The sequence below is a fragment of the Oncorhynchus masou genome, chromosome 11 (genome assembly GCF_036934945.1).
Source record: "Oncorhynchus masou masou isolate Uvic2021 chromosome 11, UVic_Omas_1.1, whole genome shotgun sequence".
Classification (NCBI taxonomy): domain Eukaryota; kingdom Metazoa; phylum Chordata; class Actinopteri; order Salmoniformes; family Salmonidae; genus Oncorhynchus; species Oncorhynchus masou.
In genome coordinates this window covers 38,242,671-38,265,060 of record NC_088222.1, presented here as the reverse complement: position 1 = coordinate 38,265,060, position 22,390 = coordinate 38,242,671, and positions in this window count along the sequence as shown.

The following is a 22,390-nucleotide window of genomic DNA, read 5'->3' as shown; positions in this document are numbered from 1 at the left end:
GAACTTGTTCTCAACTGGCCTACCTGGTTAAATAAAGGTGAAATATATATATATATTTTAATTACATTTAAAAAATACCAAGAAGACTGTGAGGAGGACTTACAACCCTGTGATCTGTAACTCCCTGTGCTCTGTGTTTTAGGTAATGTTTTAGGGCCTGTTCTGTTTGCTCTGTGAGGAGAGAAAGATCCCACTCTCCCTCTCAGTCCAGGAGAATTTCAACAAGCCCTGTTGCACACTAACTGGAGGTCAAGGGTCGCAGATAATCTGGTGAACAGGCCTCTTTCTCTCACAACACCTGGGACCTCAGAGGGTGAAAACTGAAGAGAGAAAGGGAAGTACCCCAATTAAAGATGCACTCTGGGTTTTTAAGTACAAGAAATTGGTTACATGTTTCGTAACATATCACACAAATTGCAACATTTGCATGATGTCATATGAATTGCAAAATTCGTACCATATCAAATGAAATGGATGATATTAGTACACAAAATGGCTCGTGAGCACCACTTTCAAAACTACTGTCTGAAATTATACGAAAGTTTGAGAGTGCCTCTTTAAGATTATACAAATGAACACAGTAAATAGTTTTGTTGGGTCTGTGATATGACTGGTGCGTGTCTTTTTTCTTCCATTTATAAACGTCCTACAGTTTCTTGTTGGAGCAAGTTGAGAGAATCTGTGTGTAAGGCTGTATAGCCCAACAGCATGAATTAACACAAGTAAACATACTGCTCTCAATGATACACATCAAATATCTCAATATCATAGCTACAGTAGTGACCTTTATATACTAGGCCTACGGAATGTACACTGCATAGATGCTTTTTGTGCTTCTGTGTCCCCCACCGTGACATGAGTATCTGACCGATCTCCCACACAGAAGTAGTCCACACTGACGGTATGCCTGAACTATTTATACCAACAGCCATACGATTCAGTAGGCCTTTCACCAACCCTACAGGGATCAAAAAACGTTTTCGGTGGCCTCACACTCAAAGACGCCTCACTGGAGACGCAGAGTGCTTAAAGAGGCCCACAGACATGCAGCTTTGCTGAAAGGAGCCCTTAGTAAGTCAATAGAGCATTCTTAGTTAGAGAGAGAGGCTGGGAGGGAGAGAGGAACAGGGGCTAGAGAGGTAAAAAGAGTGACAGAGAGGGGTAAGGATAGAGAGTGGGAGTAGATGGAGGTGGCTGAGGCTGGCTGGCGTGATGATGTGGGGATGAGGGCTCTGGGCTGAGGTCCTGCAGGACTCGGTGTGCTTGGCAAAGCTGCTTCCCCTGGTGAGGACCAACCACAAGCGCTCAGATCTCTGTGTGGTGCCCCTACGTCAAAGCCCCTGCGAGTTCCTGTGTGTCGTGTGCCCTGCCCACAAATACACTGGCCTCAATGCTCTCCCTTTAATCTGCGGGGTATCACACACCCACGGTGGGCGCTCCAACCCCCAGGCTTTAATGATGAAAATAGCCCTGCGCTGCCTGCCACTGAGTGTAAAGTGGCCTCAGTGTGTGTAGAACTGAGGTTCAGTTAGGTTAATACAGTTGACTGCTCTGACTGAGATGTTTGAGGTTGTGGTTCAACGTCGCCATCATTAAATGGTCTTTTGTAGGTATGTCACAACTCAAAGCATCAGGAGAGCTGGTTTTCGTACTGAAACTCACACTGTCCATCTATGTGGATAGTTATGCTGTTAACTATCAAGGCAGAACTGTGCTTTCTCTACCTCAGAATAATCACCTTTCACCCAACACAAAGAGCTTTATTATCTACAAATTTTAAGTGCGTGGGTAATGGAGAGAAACAAAATCGTGCTGTTTGAGGCCATGTGGCCGAAAGTGATACAGGCACTGGAGATAGGGGTGAGGGCTTGTGGGTCTGGGCAGGTGTGATGTAGTTGGTGTTTGTATGTTTTGTATTGTTGATCAAATAAAAATGTTGTTTTTTTAAAGGAAGTGAATATGCATAAACACAGTGCTAAATGTCGCATCACGCATGCACGCATTCACGCACATACACACACACACAGTGCAGTGTGCGTTTAAGTACTCCACATTCATCCCCACCAGGGGCTGTGTGTGTGTGTGTGTGTGTGGGGGGGGGGACAGGCAGGAAGTAGCTAAGCCCTATACAAGCCGTGGCTGTTAGAATCATGTGTCAGTGACATGCACTAAGGTCACAATAATCTGTCAGGGTGAATGATTGCAGTGCTCGCTCTTCCTCTCACACAGGCCCTCCGCTGTGTGTGTATGTCGGTGTGTGTTGTGTGTGTGTGTGAGACGGGCTACTGTTGGAGAAAAACGGTGCCATACTGCACAAAGCATGCTTTCAGACCGGGGGCCTCCGCTTCCTCAGCTCTCTCTCTCTCTTCTAAAACCTCCCCCTTCCCTTCTTCCCTCCTTCCTTCTCTCTTAAGAAAGTAGCGAGGTAGGCTATATTATCATCAGAGACGCCCTGATAAGGAGAGGGGTTTTAGTAGGGGGCGCCAGAGGAGGAAGACGTCTGAGTGTAATTTATAGGCCTATAAATCCCCTGTCCTTACCCTCTAACCCCTATATCTACGAGCCAGCTCCCTAAAAACTTAATCACTTCCCAGCCGGCCCGTTGGCAGCCGCCCTCGCAGCGCCGTGACAGGGGCAGGATGGGAGTGCCATGGCCATATTACTCCACTGTAAAAACAAACGGCTTTCTCATTATCACCCGGCTGGCCTGCACAGCCAGCCTGCCTTCCTCCTAGGGCCCAGGGCCACCACAAGCCCACCACAAGCCCCTAAATCTAAACCTGTGGAACCCATAGACACGGAAGCCCAGGCAACTCTCCAGAACCGGGTATAGCCCCATAGGATTTACTCAGGAGTCCCTAAACCCAAAGGCCCTGACACGGAGGCCCAGCCAGACTCCAAAGCACCAATCCTAGAGCCCCAAGATAGACGCTAAATCCAGAACTCAAGGCCCACTCCAGACTGAGCTCTCAGCTCCAGCTCCTGCCTTCAAAACAAATCAAATTGTATTTGTCACACACACATATATATATATATATATATATATATATATATATATAAATAAACATAGGAAAAAACACATCACGACAAGAGAGCCAACACAACACTACATAAAGAGAGACGTAAGGCAACAACATAGCAAGGCAGCAACACATGACAAAACAGCATGGTAGCAACACAACATGACAACAACATGGTAGCAACACAACATGGTAGCAGCACAAAACATGCTTCAAACATTATTGGACACAGAAAACAGCACAAAGGGCAAGAAGGTAGACAACAATACATCACGCAAAGCAACCAAAACTGTCAGTAAGAGTGTCCATGATTGAGTCTTTAAATGAAGAGATTGAGATAAAACTGTCCAGTTTGAATGTTTGTTGCAGCTCGTTCCAGTTGCTAGCTGCAGCAAACTGAAAAGACGAGCGACCCAGGGATGTGTGTGCTTTGGCCAAATGGTAAAGAACATCTATCCGCTCGAGGACACAATTACCTGCCGATCTATAAATGATATCTCCGTAATCTAGCATGGGTAGTATGGTCATCTGAATCAGGGTTAGTTTGGCAGCTGGGGTGAAAGAGGAGCGATTACGATAGAGGAAACCAAGTCTAAATTTAACTTTAGCCTGCAGCTTTGATATGTGCTGAGAGAAGGACAGTGTACCGTCTGGCCATGCTCCCAAGTACTTGTATGAGGTGACTACCTCAAGTTCTAAACCGTCAGAGGTAGTATTCACACCTGTGGGGAGAGGGGCATTCTTCTTACCAAACCACATAACCTTTGTTTTGGAGGTGTTCAGAACAAGTTTAAGGGTAGTGCAACGATGTACGCTGAGAGTCGGGAAACAAGTTAAGGGAGTGAATACATTTAATAAATAAACGAACACAACAAGAAACACGAACAGCACACCAACAAGACACAGATACAGAAACAATGACATCTGGGGAAGAAACCAAAGGGAGTGACATATAAAGGGCAGGTAATGAAGGAGGTGATGGAGTCAAGGTGAGTGTCATTATACGCTGATGTGCGTAACGATGGTGACAGGTGTGCGCCATAACGAGCAGCCTGGTGACCTAGTGGCCGGAGAGGGAGCACACGTGACAGGTAGAGAAAGCTTGTTGGACACTAAGCTTTGTTGTAGAGCATTTAACACAAAATCTGGGGAGGGGCCAGCTGAGTATAAGGCTGTATCATCTGCATATAAATGGATGAGAGAGCTTCCTACTGCATGAGTTATGTTGTTGACGTAAATTGAGAAGACTGTGGGGCCTACGATTGAGCCTTGGAGTACTCCCTTGGTGGCAAGCAGTGGCTGAGACAGCATATTTTTTACTTTATACACTGAACTCTTTGAGAGAGGTAGTTAGCAAACCAGGTCAAAGGCCCCTCAAAGACACCAATACTCCTTAGCCGGCCCACAAGAATAGAATGATCTACCATATCAAAAGCTTGGGCCAAGTCAATAAAAATGGCAGCACAACATTGCTTAGAATCAAGGCCAATGGTGACATCATTGAGGACTTTTAAGGTTGCAGTGACACATCCATAACCTGAGCGGAAACCAGATTGCATACCAGAGAGAATACTATAGACATCAAGAAAGCCAGTCAGTTGACTATTGACAAGTTTTTCTAACACTTTTGATAAACAGGGCAAAATAGAAATAGGCCTATAACAGTTAGGATCACTTATTTCTCATTTGACTGAACGAGAGCCAATCAGCCTGAGTATGCATGTACCAAGCCTTTCGCCAAATGCAATTCTTGAGATGGAGTAACTCTGCAAGATCACAGTCGATCCAGGGGCTGAACCTGTTTTTAATTCTCATTTTCTTTATGGGGTGTGTTTGTTAACAATACCACTGAAAATATCAAAAAAGAAGGTCCAATCGTCTCCGACACAGGGGATCAAGCTGATTCTTTACCATTTTACAGAGGCCAGTTCATGAATGAAATCAGGACAGGTCATTTCACTGAGCAGCCATTGTGAAAACAGGCTGTAAAACAGTGATCACTAAGGTCATTACAAAAAACACCAGACTGATACCTATCAGGATTATTTGTGAAGATGACATCAAGATGAGTAGCCTTTTCTGGGTGTTTGGAGTCATACCTTGTGGGATTGGTAATAATCTGAGAAAGATTTAGGGAGTCCCATTGCTTTAGGACTTGGTCAGGTGGTTTAAGCATGTCCCAATTTAAGTCACCAAGCAGGACAAATTCAGACTTAGTGTAAGGAGCCAGGAGAGAGCTTAGGGCAGGTAGGGTACAGGCCCGGTGCTGATGGAGGACGATAGCACCCAGTAACAGTCAAAAAAGAACTATTTGAAAGTTTAATACTTAAAACCAGCAAATCAAATTGTTTGGGGACAGACTTGGCGGAGACACCCGAGCACTGAAGGTGATCCTTGATAAAGATTGCCACTCATCCACCTTTGGAAGATCTGTCTTGCCGAAAAAGATTATAACCAGAAAGGTTAACATCAGTATTAAAAACACTCTTCCTTAACCACATCTCAGTAATGACCAACATCTGGATTGGAGCGGTGAACCCACACTTTCAATTGATACATTTTAGGTAATCAGCTTCTAGTGTCAAAGTGCAGAAAACCCAGGATTTTATGAGAGCCGAAATCAGTGAAGCAGATATCAGAGCACAAGTAAGAATTGGGGCTAGCAACTGTAGATGGGTCAGGGTGTACATGCACATTTCCAGATATCATCAACAGTAATAGAGTCAAGGCCCGGCAGAGGACAGGGAGAGCTCTGCAGTGCTGATTTATGACATCTGAATGTGCATCAGATGGCAACAAGATCATATTGTACAGCAATTCAAACAGATAACATGAATACCAAGCCGGCGAGAGGTGGTTAGAATGGGATGGGAGGCCAAAAGTCTGTGTAACCAATAGAGAGTCAGAGTCCACTGTCGGGTAAAGAAGGTTCGTAGTCAACAAAGCATGCAGGAGTCATGAGGCAAATAGCAAAATGCACAAGAAAAAAATGCAATATATAATAACTTGGGGCTTGCCATTGTAAGTTCAGAGTCATTGGCACCAACAGTGCCTGTGTGCTGGAGGTGATCGAGAGCTCGGGAGAGAAGGGGGGGGGGGGGGTCGAACAAGGGCAGACAATGAACAGATCACCAGGTCGAATCCAAGCAGCAGTGCAGCAGGCAATGGGAGCAGGTGTCACACCCACTTGGGAGAAGCTTTTATTTCTGGAGGAAGATTTCTTGTAGTAAATGCCAGTCTCTAAACAGCAGGAGGGGGCTTCAAGGCCTCTGGGTTTGGGTGGGGTAGCTTGACATTTGTTGGGCTCAAAGGCTTTGACACCTCTCGCTTCACATGTCAGTGCTAATTGAAGATGTATCTCTTTGTCCTAGCAAGCTTGGTAGCCTTAGCATTCAGTCTCAGTTCTAGGTTGGATGGTGTTTTCAGGTTTCTGTTTGTTTCCCAGAGCATTTGCTGTATATCTTGGGAATAATAATCCTTGGGTATAGGAAGCATTCCAGGTAATTCCGTCCAAAATCAGGTTGTAGGTGTGAAGGTTGTTGTTTAGGGTATCATCCTGTATATGTCCCTGCCAAAAAATAAGTTTGTCTAACTCTATCTTCTTTTTTTAAGCATGCTGAAAAATGTGGGAGCTCATCTGCTCATGACCCCCCCCCCCCCCCCCTCTCTCTGTTAAGACCCAGATGGATAAGACCCAGATGCAGACAGTTGTTTAGTAACAAAACAGGGGGCAGGCAAATGACAGGTCAAGGGCATGCAGAGGTCAGTAATCCAGGGCAGAGTCAACAAATTACTGAACGGTCAGGGCAGGCAGAAACGTCAAAACTGGAAGAACTAGAAAACAGGGATGAAAGAAAACAGGGGTACGCGAAAAAACAAGTTGGTAGGCTTGACGAAACAAGAAGCACTGGCAGCAGACAAACAGAAATCACTGGTAAAAATGCACAGGGGATGATGGGGAAAATGGGCAAAACCAGGATGGGGGTGGAGACAAGCACAAGACAGGTGAAACAGATCAGGGTGTGACACTGTCTGCTGAAAATAGCTACCAAAACTCATTCTTGGTAAGTGTGGATATTTCTAGGCAAAAGAAAGGGAATCATCAATAGCTAGATAAAAATGACAAGTTAAATGGGTTTCCATTTTCAATGGTTTTGTCGCAAAAAAATACAAATTACAAGTTAAATGGGTTTCCATTTTCAATGGTTATGTCGCAAAAAATGTTGCGATATACGGTATCGGTCTTGGCACGGATGCTCTAGCCAACAGCTCGCAGATACAGTGCCGGTATTTTAATTTTAATTTTACCTTTATTTTACTAGGCAAGTCAGTTAAGAACAAATTCTTATTTTCAATGACAGCCTAGGAACAGTGGGTTAACTGCCTGTTCAGGGGCAGAACGACAGATTTGCACCTTGTCAGCTCTGGGATTTGAACTTGCCGTGCCGCCTATAGCCTACATGATGAAATTATTATGGACAAAAGAGCAACATTATTTTTAATTGTCGAACAGATGCTGGCACCGAGCACACCGGCCTGTGAATGCTCGGCCGAGACACAGTGCGCATCACCCCATAGCACGGGGCCTGATCAGTCACATGCTCGCCCCGGTAAGCACGGGGAGTGGGCTCAGGTCTCCAATCTGACTCTGCCACACTCCCGTGTGCCCCCCCAAAATAATGTTTTGGGGCTGCCTCTCGGGTTTCCTCGCCAGCCGTGTTCCCTCGTAACGCTGGTTCCCTTCTCCTGCTGCCTCTGCTCTCCTGGCTGCCTCCACCTGTTCCCATGGGAGGCAATCCCTTCCAGCCAGGATCTCCTCCCATGTGTAGGATCCCTTGCCATTCAGGATGTCCTCCCATGTCCATATCTCCTTTTTACCACGCTGCTTGGTCCTTTGGTGGTGGGTAGTTCTGTAACGGCCGTTGGTGGAAGAAGGTGAGGACCAAGGTGCAGTGTGGTACGTGTTCATATTATTTATTCGAAACTGAACACTAAAATGCAAAACAACAACGAGAACAACCGAAACAGTTCTGTCTGGTGCAGACACAAAAACAGAAAGCAACTACCCACACCACACAGGTGGGAAAAGGCTACCTAAGTATGGTTCTCAATCAGAGACAACGATAGACAGCTACCTCTGATTGAGAACCACACCCGGCCAAACAACACAGATATCAAAAACATAGAAAATGAACATAGAATGCCCACCCTAGTCACACCCTGGCATGACAATGCCCTCGAAGCCGGTGTTTGGAGGATATACTGGCACTGTGTTGTTATGCCCGAGATAAAGTCGAGGGCCGTCAAACCGTGCCAATATATCCTCCATACACTGTCTTCGAGGGCATTGTCACTTTTATATAACGGGTTACCAACATATTCAAATAATGATTGACATATTTATTAAAACATTTATTTTGATTAATTTATTCATGCTATTTCATCCTTCCACAAGATATAGTCCCGACACACACCTAGGGTCGTTCGTTCTATCAACTCAGTCATTCAGTCTTTTTGTTCTGTATTTATCGACACAACGCAGTCGTTCATTCTAAATGTTCCATTGCCATACTGGCTCGCATCGTTCTTATCCCTTTCTTGCTACCTAGGCAAAAACGGCCAAGTTACAGGCACGTCAAACTGTGGAAAGCTGTCGTCAAAGCAAAGGGTGGATACTTTGAAAAAAACTATTTTATTTGTTTAACACCTTTTTGGTTACTACATGATTCCATGTGTGTTATTTCATAGTTTTGATGTCTTCACTATTATTCTACAATGTAGAAAATAGTAAAAATAAAGAAAAACCCTTGAATGAGTAGTTGTGTCCAAACTTTTGACTGGTACTGTATAATTCCATTTATAATCTGGGCAAGTCAAGCCCTGAATGATGATTGGCTGACAGATGTGGTATATCAGACCGTATACCACGGGTATGGCAAAACATGTATTTTTACTCCGTGCTGCGTCGTGCATAAGAACAGCCCTTAGCCATGGTATATTGGCCATATATCACAAACCCCAGAGGTGCCCTTATTGCTATTATGAACAGGTTACCAATGTAATTAGAGCAGTACAAATAAATGTTTTGTCATTCCCTTTATAAACTGGGTAGTTCGAGTACTGAATGCTGATTGGCTGTCAGATGTCGTATGTCAGACCGTATACCACGGGTATGACAAAACATTCATTTTTACTCTGGGTTGCTTCGTGCCTAAAAACAGCCCTTATTCGTGGTATATTGGGCATATAACATACCTCCTCGTGCTTTATTGCTTAAATAATGCATAGTACCCAGCTAGCAATGAGGAATCGGGCCAGAAGCGCCGGAACTGATTGAAACAGGCCAGAATTGGGCGTTGGACTCGGCCTGGAATCAAAATGAATGACTGCCCAGAATCGGCCCAAGTACATGGGGCCATTTCCGTCTACCGGAATTCAGGCAACTTTGCCGGCATCTTACTAGAATCCCCTCAGATGTGGCCCGATGCAAATTTTAATGTATACAAAATTACCCGATTTTAGTCATTTTAAATATTAATATTTTATACACACATTTGTATGTACCCATCCACAAACATTTTTTATAATATATATATATTTTTTTTTAACCCCCTTTTTGCCATATCCAATTGTTTTGTCCCATCGCTGCATCTCCCATACGGCCTCGGGAAAGGTAAAGGTCGATGTATCGGAGGATTAAATTACTACTTAAACAGGACTCTTAAAGAATTTAATTTAAATGTAATTGTTTGATCACAGAAACAATGAGAAAATATGGGAAAATAAATAAATGTTAATTATATAATGCAGCCCGTGTAATCATCTGCCAGAGAGTTGCCACAATCGGACCGAGACCCAAGTAATGCATTTTGATCAGATAACTCACACAGGAATCGCCCCGAGCACTAAGCAATACATTTGGGTCAGATAACTCACACCGGGAATCGGCCGAGCTCAATCCCCGCATCCTAGCCATTAGTAACACTGCCGAAGGCGGCCCAGACTCGGGCCACATAACGTCAGCTGAGTCTGACTCTCAGCCAAGTGCCCCAAAAAGTAGAATTCATTGGCTATAGTTCATTATTGCATGTTCTATGTTTGTGCTGCTTTTGAAATCAAAAGACGAATTGAAAACATTATTGGCATTGTTGAATTCCATTTCCATAATGGCAAGCTAGGACTGATGGTTTGGTTAGCTAAACTAGCAAGTCTGTTTGTGTGGTTACCACGGCAACTGCTGCAGCTAGTAAACTTGCTACCTACTTCAGTGGATGTTGAACACATTTCTAGCGGCAAATTAAGACATTTCTAGCGGCAAATGTGTTAAATTATAGCCATGGTATAAAAAGGATAATCAACTTGGGGCTCTATGAGGTCGAACACACCTTCCACGTCGTTCATTGTTTTACATAGAACGCAACCCTTCGTTGATTATCCCTTACTTATTTCATCTGTAGCCTAATAAACTGCATGCTTTCCCGAGTAATAGTGGGAGGACCACACAATTGTAAACTTGTTAACATAATAATTGTAAAATGTTAACATAGCAACGTGGGATTCCCAAGTTTACTCTGATATGATGGTTGTTATATCAATATTTGCCGATAAAGGCGTGTCCACCGCCATAATCTCGCATAATTAATTTTACTGACACAAAAAGATCCCACCTTGTCTAGTATATTTTGTTTTGTCCACATTTGGAAAGTTTACCGGCAAATTAGCTATTTCCATCAGGCCTGTTTTTTTAATCTGAATGTTATATTAACTTGTACTTTACTAGCATAAACAGGTTGGATGGAAAGCTGGTTATAGTTAAACCCACCTTGAAATCAACTGTAAGGGTTTTCCTCTGGTGAAGGAGAAGCGGACCAAAATGCAGCGTGGTGGTTATTCATGTTCTTTAATAAAAGGAACTCGACATGAAATAACTAACAAAACAATACATGTGTGAAAACCTAAACAGTCCTATCTGGTGAAAACACAGAGACAGGAACAATCACCCACAAACACACAGTGAAACCCAGGCTACCTAAATATGGTTCCCAATCAGAGACAATGGCTAACACCTGCCTCTGATTGAGAACCATATCAGGCCAGACATAGAAATAGACAAACAAGACATCCAACATAGAATGCCCACTCAGATCACACCCTGACCAACCAAAACATAGAAACATACAAAGTAAACTATGGTCAGGGTGTGACATCAACATAGCAAACTTCAAGTATGTGTGCATGGGACAGAAGCATGAACACTGCATGGTTGTTCACTCCGGTTGCTAGGCAACCCGATGCATAGGTGAGTGGCTGCCTACTGCTACAGCTGCAGCAGCACAGAGGAGAAAAAAAGCATGCCTTCATTTTGCAATTATCTTGATTTACAACATTTCCGACCTGCAATATAATTGTTTTGAACCACGAACCAACCCATCAGTTGAAGGAATGTTTTCATTCCACCCACCAGCAGATTGTTTTTGCAGGTGACCCACAGGGTGACCCCGTGGGACTCTTGGGCGCCTCTCCTCAGGTAGCCGCTCTGCGCCAACCCTGTTCCCCCTCACTTCCCCCCTATTCCAGCCTCTTTCCACCTCCCTGGTTCTTTATCTGAGAGCTGTTAAGTGGAGAGGAAAGGTTTAAATTATGATCTGAGCCATTGTAGCTCCAGAGGGAAGTCATAAAGGAAACGCTTGTTTAGGAAGGCTGTGGAGTGCTGCACATCTCTACTAACTCTGATGAAACTCAGGGACGGGAGTCATCCTGACCGCCAGAGAAGATTTATACCTCTCCCACTATGAAAAAATAAATGGGGAATGGAAGTAATGGGGAAAATCTCAAAATCTCTCTCACCCTTGCTCTCTTTCTCTCTCTTTCTCTTTCCGTTTGTCCTAGGGTTAGGGTTAGGGTGCACTCGATTTTCTTTTAGAAGCCTCTAACAGAAGATGCACCAGGTGGTTGTACAAGAATAAGATGCATCACTTTGTGTTACATTTGAAGCTTGCGGGACACTGGGTCTGTGTCCTGAACAATAAAGGACAAAACCCACAAGACGAAGGCCAGTGATGGAGAATGGAGCAGGCCAGGGCAGTTACAGTGTGGTTGGTTACTAGGAGACAGTCAGTCATGGGGAAACTCTAACTCCAGCTGCAAAGACAAAAGATGAACCAGGGGACATAAATCACTAGAAGACCAACATTCACAACCCTATTCACAGCAACATTTCAAGACAACCACAACTTTCCAAACAAGCCAGAGAGTGCAATGTACAGTGTGGGCGCAAAAAAAGTGATTACTTAAACTTGACATTCTGATTTTCATCTAACATATACATTTAGAATCTCTTTGTGGCCTGTAATGCCTGTAAGTATTTTGGGAGGAGGGCCCAGGGAATTTACTCTAGTTAGACGCCATTAAGTCTAAAGTACGTCAATGGCCGTATAGAGAGTGTTAAAGGAGCACTTGTTCGTTCCAACCCTACACTTTCCTTCAGTCTTTCCTAAATGACCCTAGTCCAGGGTGCAGTTAGAACCTCTGATGTTTAAGTGTTTCCTACTGTAATCTATGAGCTCTATAAGCCCCACTCTTATTCAAACTCCCAGCCTTCCCGCACCACTACTAACTCAAACTACTTACCCCCCCACACATTCAAATCTAGGCCCACAGTCTACATGCGTGTCTGTGTCTCACGGCAGCCCATCATCCAGTCACGTTAGCTCTGATAGGGGAACGCTGGGGAGCTCTCTGAAGGGGCCTTGTTCCCCCCATATCCTCCCATGGCTGTCCTAACATAACTGGCTTCACTTTATATTTTGATGTAATTGTTTGATTAATATCAGTCTGATACCACCATTTAACTGATTTAAACGTCAACCCACTACTACTACTGCTATTACATAAGTAGGACTACTGCTAGACACTGGGGCTCGGCCTTCTCCCAGTAAAAAAAGTGATTTGTTTCTCCTTTTTTCGAGTGTGTGGTCATGCCTGTGGATTTGACCATCCTAAGAGACCAAAATGCTTAAGCAAGAGTTTGGTACACATACCATTCACTGAATGTACAGTAAAACATGTTCACAGAGCACGATTGGCCATCCAAGTCCTGGAGATGGTTTAGAAAACATGAGCTTAGTCCTATGATTTACGGAAAATGTATCTTTATCCTCTCCATTGCAATTACAGAGCGCATGGATTGGCTTGAAAGGCATCTAGGAGGTTTACCAAAGATGTACTGAAGTCTTACAGGACGTGGTGGTTTGGATGAACTTTACACTTCTCTAATCATCCTCTCATTTCTGAGATGCGGTCACAACATAATGTTCTGCAGAACCTATACTTTACAGAGAGAATGCAAGGACAAGGGAAAGACACAGAGATGGGGAGAGACAGAGAGTGAGAGAGAGTGAGAGAGAGAGAGAGAGAGGAAGAGTAGGGCAGAGAGGGAAAGAGAGAGGAAGGGAGAGGATGAGAGGGGCATTTTTGGACTATGCATCTTCCCTCACCTGTCATTTTTGCATTCACAATGTCAACATAGATATCATATAGGAGCTGTCTTCAAGCCCTGTGGATGTGTGCAGCGAAGGCCTATGCAGGACATCTGTAGGCCTACATCTGTGTGTGCGACTTTGTGAGACTGTGTGCCTCTGCTCTGCATCTGGAGACCGCATGAGGCCCCATGGGGGTTGATGTTGGGCCGGGAGAGGGCTGTATTAGGGCCTGTGGTCGGGGTGTTCTCTTGGGGAGACAGCCTGACTGCGACCCTTCACATGAGGCTTTTTCAAGTCAGATACCTCCCCACCATGAAACTGACTCTACCACCGTAGCCGCCAGAAGATCAGCCGAATAACAACCCCCTTGCTAATTCATGCTCCCTCTCTTTCTCTTTTCTCACTCCTTCCCTCTCTCTTTCATGCTCTCTCTCATTCCCTTGTTCTAATACTCTCTCAGTCTCCTTCCCCCCGATTCTCTCTCTCTGTTTCCCCCTCCCCTCTCTCTGTGTCCTAGTCTTACTGGAAAGGAGAGGAGGATGAATGAAATGATCCCTAACCCACAAACTGATTGAAGATTAGGTCAGGAAGAAGAGAGAATATTCAGAGCCTACCCACTGGGCACACCTCGTCATTTCAACGTGGATAATTTGGTAATATTTGGTTGAGACGTTGATCAATGAGATTACAACCTATATTCACAGACTCAAAAAGACAGCCAAGAGTTAGTAGAATTTCCAATGTGTTTTCGCTATGCTTTCAACCATTTTAAAGCACAACCAAATTCCAATGGAGAAACATTGTCTGATTTTTGGTTTGGTTGTCACCCAAATGTCTACCACTGCACTTCCAACAATTTACAAGAACAGCAAAGTTTATTAAAACAGATCACTGTGCTTCATCTAATAGCAGAACCAAATGACATTGATTTCTGTTAAGATTACATTAAAAGTACAAGGTGGAAGTGACCAATTCTGGCCCAGATTATTACAGCATAATGCGACTACCTATGCCTGCTATCGTTAAACATGCACACTTTATATGATTACATAAGAAGAAATGTATAGTTACAGTAACCAGAATGTGGGCATGGATGTGTTACCTATTTTAAGGTTACATTAACTTGTAAGAACGCCTAAACTTTAGGTTATTTACTTTATTGCAATATTGTGTTTGGTTGACAATGCAACCAAATATCATCATTTAAAGGAGGTGTCACGAGTCCGACGAGTCCGAGGGTGGTTCCCTTTCCCGGGCGGGTGGCGCTCGGCGGTCGTCGTCACCGGCCTATTAGCCGCCACTGATTGTCTTTCCTCCCCCTCCTTGTATGTTTAGTGGTAGCACCTGTTTATGTTTAATTAGTTTGTCTTTATTAGACAGCCGGCCCACCTGGTTGTTGTGCGGGATTATTTCTATGTAACCTTCGGCTCTGTTGTAGAGGTACGTGTTAGTACTTGGTCGTGTTTTTTCGTTGTACGTTTTGATTCCCTGTGTTTGGGAACGTACCTATTGTGAGCACCCTGTGGTGCTATTAAAAGACGCACAGCATTGAACTCTCTGGCTCCTGCTTTTGACTCTACACCCACGACACCCGGAGCATTACAGGAGGTGTATCTACTGCTTGGATAGTTCCACATGAGCTCTGGCTCAATCCCATTCTTTACCTTTTATTTTTGGTTGAGTTGGAGACGTGAATTCAACATACACTGTCTTGCAAAAGTTTTCCGACCCCTAGGATTTCTTCAAATTTGATTGCGTTACAAAGTGGAAGTAACATGTATTTAATTGTAATTTTTTGTCAAAAATCTACACAAAATACTATGTAATGTTAAAGTGGAAGAAAAATGTGTAAAAATAAAAAATAAAAATAAAGATTCATACAAATTAAAAAACTAAAACATAGTCATTGCATAAGTATTGAACTCCCTGAGTCAATACAGAAACACCGTTGGCATAGATTATAACTGTAAGTCTTCTTGGGTAAGTCTATAAGAGCTTTGCACACCTGGATTGTGCAATATTTGCCCATTATAAATTTCAAAATTCTTCAAGTGTTGTCAAGGTGTTGAGGAATGACTAGACAGCAATTTCCAAGTCTTGCCATAGATTTAGTTTAATCCCACTTTGTAATGACTTCAATTGCAACAGTGAATCTATCTTGTTTTTAAGAGGAGATCACTCAGCAATCATTCTCACGATAGCACATTGGTAGTCATTGTCAAAAATCATAGCTATGCAAGGCTGGACTTGGTTAAAATACTGGATGGGAGACCAGATTGTACAAACTCTTATTTACAATGACGGCCCACCCCAGCCAAACCCGGACGATGCTGGGCCAATTGTGTGCCGACCTATGGGACTCCCAATCATGGCCGGATGTGATACAGCCTGGATTTTAAAAATATATATATATTTCACCTTTATTTAACCAGGTAGGCTAGTTGAGAACAAGTTCTCATTTACAACTGCGACCTGGCCAAGACAAAGCAAACCAGTGCGACACAAACAACAACACAGAGTTACACTTGGAATAAACAAACACAGAGTCAATAATACAATAGAAAAAGTCTATATACAATGTGTGCAAATGAGGATGTATAAGGGAGGTAAGGCATTAAATAGGCCATAGTAGCGAAATAATTACAATATAGCAATTACACACTGGAGTGATAGCTGTGCAGAAGATGAGTGTGCAAGTAGAGATACTGGGGTGCAAAGGAGCAAAATAAATCAAATAACAGTATGGGGATGAGATAGTTGGATGGGCTATTTACAGAGGGGCTATGTACAGGTTCAGTGATCTGTGAGCTGCTCTGACAGCTGGTGCTTAAAGCAAGTGAGGGAGATATGAGTGATTTTTGCAGTTCGTTGCAGTCATTGGCAGAAGGGAATTGTAAGGAAAGGCAGCCGAAGGAGGAATTGGCTTTGGGGGTGACCAGTGAAATATACTTGCTGTATATAGCGTGTGCTATGGGTGGGTGTTGCTATGGTGACCAGTGAGCTGAGATAAGGCAGGGCTTTACCTAGCATAGACTTATAGATGACCTGGAGCCTGTGGGTTTGGCGACGAATATGAAGCGAGGGCCATCAAACGAGAGTATACAGGTCGCAGTAGTGGGTAGTTTATGGGGCTTTGGTGACAAAGCGGATGGCACTGTGAAAGACTGCATCCAATTTGCTAAATAGAGTTTTGGAGGCTATTTTGTGAATGACATCGCCGAAGTTAAGGATTGGTAGGATAGTCAGTTTTACGAGGGTATGTTTGGCAGCATTAGTGAAGGATGCTTTGTTGCAAAATAGGAAGCCAATTCTAGATTTAATTTTGGATTGGAGATATTTGATATGGGTCTGGAAGGAGAGTTTACAGTCTCACCAGACACCTAGGTATTTGTAGTTGTCCACGTATTCTAAGTCAGAACCGTCCAGAGTAGTGATGCTGGATGGGCGGGAAGGTGTGGGCAGCGATCGGTTGAAGAGCATGCATTTAGTTTTACTTGCATTTAAGAGCAGTTGTAGGCCACCTAAGGAGAGTTGTATGGCATTGAAGCTCGTCTGGAGGTTAGTTAACACAATGTCCAAAGATGGGCCAGAAGTATACAGAATGATGTTATCTGTGTAGAGGTGTATCAGAGAATCACCAGCAGCAAGAGCGAAATCATTGATGTATACAGAGAAAATAATCAGCCCGAGGATTGAACCCTGTGGCACCCCTATAGTGACTGCCAGAGGTCCGGACAACAGGCCCTCCGATTTGACACACTGAACTCTGTCTGGGAAGTAGTTGGTGAACCAGTCGTAGCAGTCATTTGAGAAACCAAGACTGTTGAGTCTACCAATTAGAATGTGGTGATTGACAGAATCGAAAGCCTTGACCAGGTCAATGAATACAGCTGCACAGTAATGTCTCTTATCAATGTTGGTTATGAAATCTTTTAGGACCTTGAGCGTGGCTGAGGTGCACCCATGACCAGCTCGGAAACCAGATTGCATAGTGGAGAAGGTATGGTGGGATTTGAAATGGTCGGTGATCAGTTTGTTAACTTGACTTTTGAAGACCTTAGAAAGGCAGGGTAGGATAGATATAGGTCTGTAGCAGTTTAGGTCTAGAGTGTTTCCCCTTTTGAAGAGGGGGATGACCACGGTAGCTTTCCAATCTTTGGGGATCTCAGACGATACGAAAGAGAGGTTGAAAAGGCTAGTAATAGGGGTTGCAACAATTTCTTCAGATAATTTTAGAAAGAGAGGGTCCAGATTGTCTAGCCCGGCTGATTTGCAGGGGTCCAGATTTTGCAGCTCTTTTAGAACATCAGCTATCTGGATTTGGGTGAAGCAGAAATGGGGAGGCTTGGGCAAGTTGCTGTGGGGGGTGCAGGGCTGTTGATCGGGTTAGGGGTCTCCAGGTGGAAAGCATGGCCAGCCTTAGAAAAATGATTGGCAGCTGGGAGGAGGTGCTCTTATTCTCCATGGACTTTACAGTATCTCAGAACCTTTTGGAGTTTATGCTACAGGATGCAAATGTCTATTTGAATAAGCTAGCATTTGCTTTCCTAACTGCCTGTGTATATTGGTTCCTAACTGTCCTGAAAAGTTACATATCGCGGGGGCTATTCGATGCTAATGCAGTACGCCACAGGATGGTTTTGTGCTCGTCAAGGGAAGTCAGGTCTGGAGTGAAACAAGGGCTATATCTGTTCTTGGTTCTACATTTTTTGAACGGGGCATGCTTATTTAAGATGGTGAGGAAAGCACTTTTACAACCTCTTAGAGATCGGGCTACTTTTTTCAACATTCTGTTAAAAATCGCGCAACATTTCAACATCCTGTTACTCATGCCAGGAATATAGTATATGCATATGATTAGTATGTGTGCATAGAAAACACTCTGAAGTTTCTAGAACTGGTTCAATGGTGTCTGTGACTATAACAGAACGAGTTTCGTGGTTAAAATCGCCAGAAAACCTGGTCACTAAATCGACGAAGAAAAAATCAACCCGCCAGCCCATGTATTGTCTATTGGAAGGAAAAATAATTAAGGGTGAGATTACAGTTCCTACAGCTTCCACACGATGTCGCCAGTGTTGTGATTTAGATTCAACTAAATCGTTGGTCATCTGAGTAATAGCCACATCCGGTTGTCAAGTCCACAGCTGTAAACAATGGAACCGGAAAAGTTAGTTATGTTTCCCAAACTCGTGCTTATTGAATACAGATCGCTCCGTGATCAATTTGATCGTTTATTAACGTTTAGTAATACCTAAAGTTGGATTACAGAAGTAGTTTGAAGTGTTTTGTCAAAGTTTATAGGCAACTTTTTTAATTTAAAAAAATTGCGTTTAAAAAATGTGTTTTTACTGGATCTGACGGTGTTCATAAATTGACATTTTGGGTACACAAGGACCGATTTAATCGAAAAAAAGACCCAATTGTGATGTTTATGGGACATATAGGAGTGCCAACAAAGAATCTCGTCAAAGGTAATGAATGTTTTATATTTTATTTCTGCGTTTTGTGTAGCGCCGGCTACGCTAATTCCTTTGTTTACGTCCCTTCTGGTATTTCGGTGTGTTGCCTGCTATCAGATAATAGCTACTCATGCTTTCGCCGAAAAGCATTTTACAAATCTGACTCGTTGGCTTGATTCACAATGAGTGTAGCTGGAATTGACTACCCTGCATGAGAATTTTAATGAACGTTTGAGTTTTAACGAGTGCTATTAGCATTTGGCGTAGCGCATTTGCATTTATTGTTGGCAGGGGGTGCGGTTGCGTCCCGGGTGGGCCAGACAGGTTAAAGAATAACCAGGCATCCTCTACTGACGGAATGAGGTCAATATTCTTCCAGGATACCCAGGCCAGGTTGATTAGAAAGGCCTGCTCGCTGAAGTGTTTTAGGGAGCGTTTGACAGTGATAAGGGGTGGTCGTTTGACCGCAGACCCATTACGGATGCAGGCAATGAGGCAATGATCGCTGAGATCCTGGTTGAAGACAGCAGAGGTGTATTTGGAGGGCAGGTTGGTTAGGATGATATCTATGAGGGTGCCCATTTTTACGGATTTGGGGTTGTACCTGGTAGGTTCATTGATTATTTGTATGAGATTGAGGGCATCTAGCTTAGATTGTAGGATGGCCGGGGTGTTAAGCATGTCCCAGTTTAGGTCACCTAACAGCACAAGCTCTGAAGATGGATGGGGGGCAATCATTTCACATATGGTGTCCAAGGCACAGCTGGGGGCAGAAGGTGGTCTATAGCAAGCGGCAACGGTGAGAGACTTGTTTCTGGAAAGGTGGATTTTTAAAAGTAGAAGCTCAAATTGTTTGGGCACAGACCTGGATAATAAAACAGAACTCTGCAGGCTATTTCTGCAGTAGATTGCAACTTTGCCAGTTCTATCTTGTCGGAAAATGTTATAGTTTGGGATGGACATTTCAGGGTTTTTGGTGGTCTTCCTAAGCCAGGATTCAGACATGGCTAGGACATCCGGGTTGGCAGAGTGTGCTAAGGCAGTGAAAAGAACAAACTTAGGGAGGAGGCTTCTAATCTTAACATGCATGAAACCAAGGCTTTTACGGTTATAGAAGTCAACAAATGAGAGTGCCTGGAGAATGGGTGTGGAGCTAGGAGCAGAGGAACCGTGGAGGAGTAGGATAAGGCTACGGCTAAAGGCTATAAGAACTGGTCGTCTAGTACATTCAGAACAGAGAGTAAAAGGAGCAAGTTTCTGGGCATGGTAGAATAGATTCAATGCATAATGTACAGACAAAGGCATCTGGATACAGTTGAGGTAAGCCTATGCAGTGAGTGGCGATGAGAGAGATATTGTCTCTAGAAACATAATTTAAACCAGGTGAGGTCACCGCATGAGTGGGAGGTGGAACTAAAGGGTTAGCTAAGGCGTATTGAGCAGGGCTAGAGGCTCAACAGTGAAATAAGGAAATAATTACTAACCAAAACAGCAATGGACAAGGCATATTGACATTAGGGAGAGGCATGCGTGAGTGATCATAGGGGTCCAGTGAGTGGCTCGGCGGGCTGGAGACACGGCAATTCAGGCAGCTAGCGGGCCGGAGCTAGCAAGCCAGCAGAAGGGCCTTAGAGGGACGTCGCGGCGGAAGAAGTCCGTTTTAGCCACCTCGTGCTGTTGCGTCGGATGACCAGTCGTCGTGGATCAGCAGCGCTCCATGTGGTAAAAGGGTCCAGGCCAATTGGCAAAATAGGTATAGTGGCCAAAGAATTTGTCCCATGGGCCTCAAGCTAACAGTCCGATATTCTCTAGACAGCTACAGGGCCGCAGCTAACAGGCTAGCAAATGGGCATTCAGGGGACGATGCGACGGAGGAGCCAGTTGAAAAACCCCTTCGGGCGAATTACGTCGGTAGTCAAGTCGTGATGGGTCGGTGGGGGGTCTAGGCCAATTGGCAAAATAGATATTGTAGCCCAAGGAGTGGGCTACAATAATTGCCGGGAGATGGGCCTACCAAAGGCTAGCTCCAGGCTAATTTGTTCTTGCTTTGGGACAGAGACGTTAGCCAGGAGTGGCCACTCGGATAGCAGCTAGCTAGCTGCGATGATCCAGGTGAAAAGGTTCAGAGCTTGCGATAGGAATCCGGAGATATGGAGAAAAATAAGTCCGATTTGCTCTGGTTTAAGTCGCGCTATGTAGACTGGCGAGACGAGAGTTGTCCGAGCTTAAGGTAGCTGATGACCGCTAGCAGTAGCTAGCTGACTACGAGCTAGTAGCTAGTTAGCTGGCTAGCTTCTGTTGGGGGTTCTGGTTCAAAATGTAAGAAAATAGTAGATCCATGCCACATTGGGTGAGGTGGATTGCAGGAGAGTATGTTGAAGAAAATATATGCGAAGAGATATAAAAAGATATATACACAATATATACACGGGACACGACAAGACGAGGACAAAAGAGATCTGACTGCTACGCCATCTTGGATCTAATATAAATTAACAGCTATGTTTCTCTGTGTATCCTCCAGGTCTGTTTCAGTGGCAGGGCCTACATTAAGGGCCTACATTAACAGCTATGTTCCTCTGTGTGTACTCCAGGTCTGTTTCAGTGGCAGGGCCTACATTAACAGCTATGTTTCTCTGTGTATCCTCCAGGTATGTTTCAGTGCCAGGGTCTACATTAACAGCTATGTTTCTCTGTGTATCCTCCAGGTCTGTTTCAGTGCCAGGGTCTACATTAATGGCTATGTTTCTCTGTGTATCCTCCAGGTCTGTTTCAGTGCCAGGGTCTACATTAACGGCCATGTTTCTCTGTTTATCCTCCAGGTCTGTTTCAGTGCCAGGGCCTACATTAACAGCAGCTATGTTTCTCTGTGTATCCTCCAGGTCTGTTTCAGTGCCAGGGCCTACAAACGTCTTAGGGATAGGGGGCAGTATTCGGCAGTTCGGATGACTGACATGCCCAAAGTAAACTGCCTGTTACTCAGCTAGAATATGCATATGATTGGTAGTATTGGATAAACAACACTCTGAAGTTTCTAAAACTGATAACATATTGTCTGTGAGTATAACAGAACTGATATGGCAGGCGAAAACCCGAGGAGAATTTTAGGTTACCAACCATTGAAATGCCTGTCTATAGGAAAATCAAAGGAAATCCTGTTACGCTCGTTGATGGAAGGAGTGGACCAAGGTGCAGCGTGGTAGGTGTACATCTTACTTTATTGAATGAACACCGAAAAAATAACAAATACAAACTAAATGTAAAGTTTAGTAGGGCTAAACAGCACAGTACAGAAACAAGATCCCACAAACTACAGGTGGGAAAGGCTGCCTAAGTATCATCCCCAATCAGAGACAACAATAGACTGCTGCCTCTGATTGGGAACCATACCTGGCGAACAAAGAAATAGAAAACATAGATTGCCCTC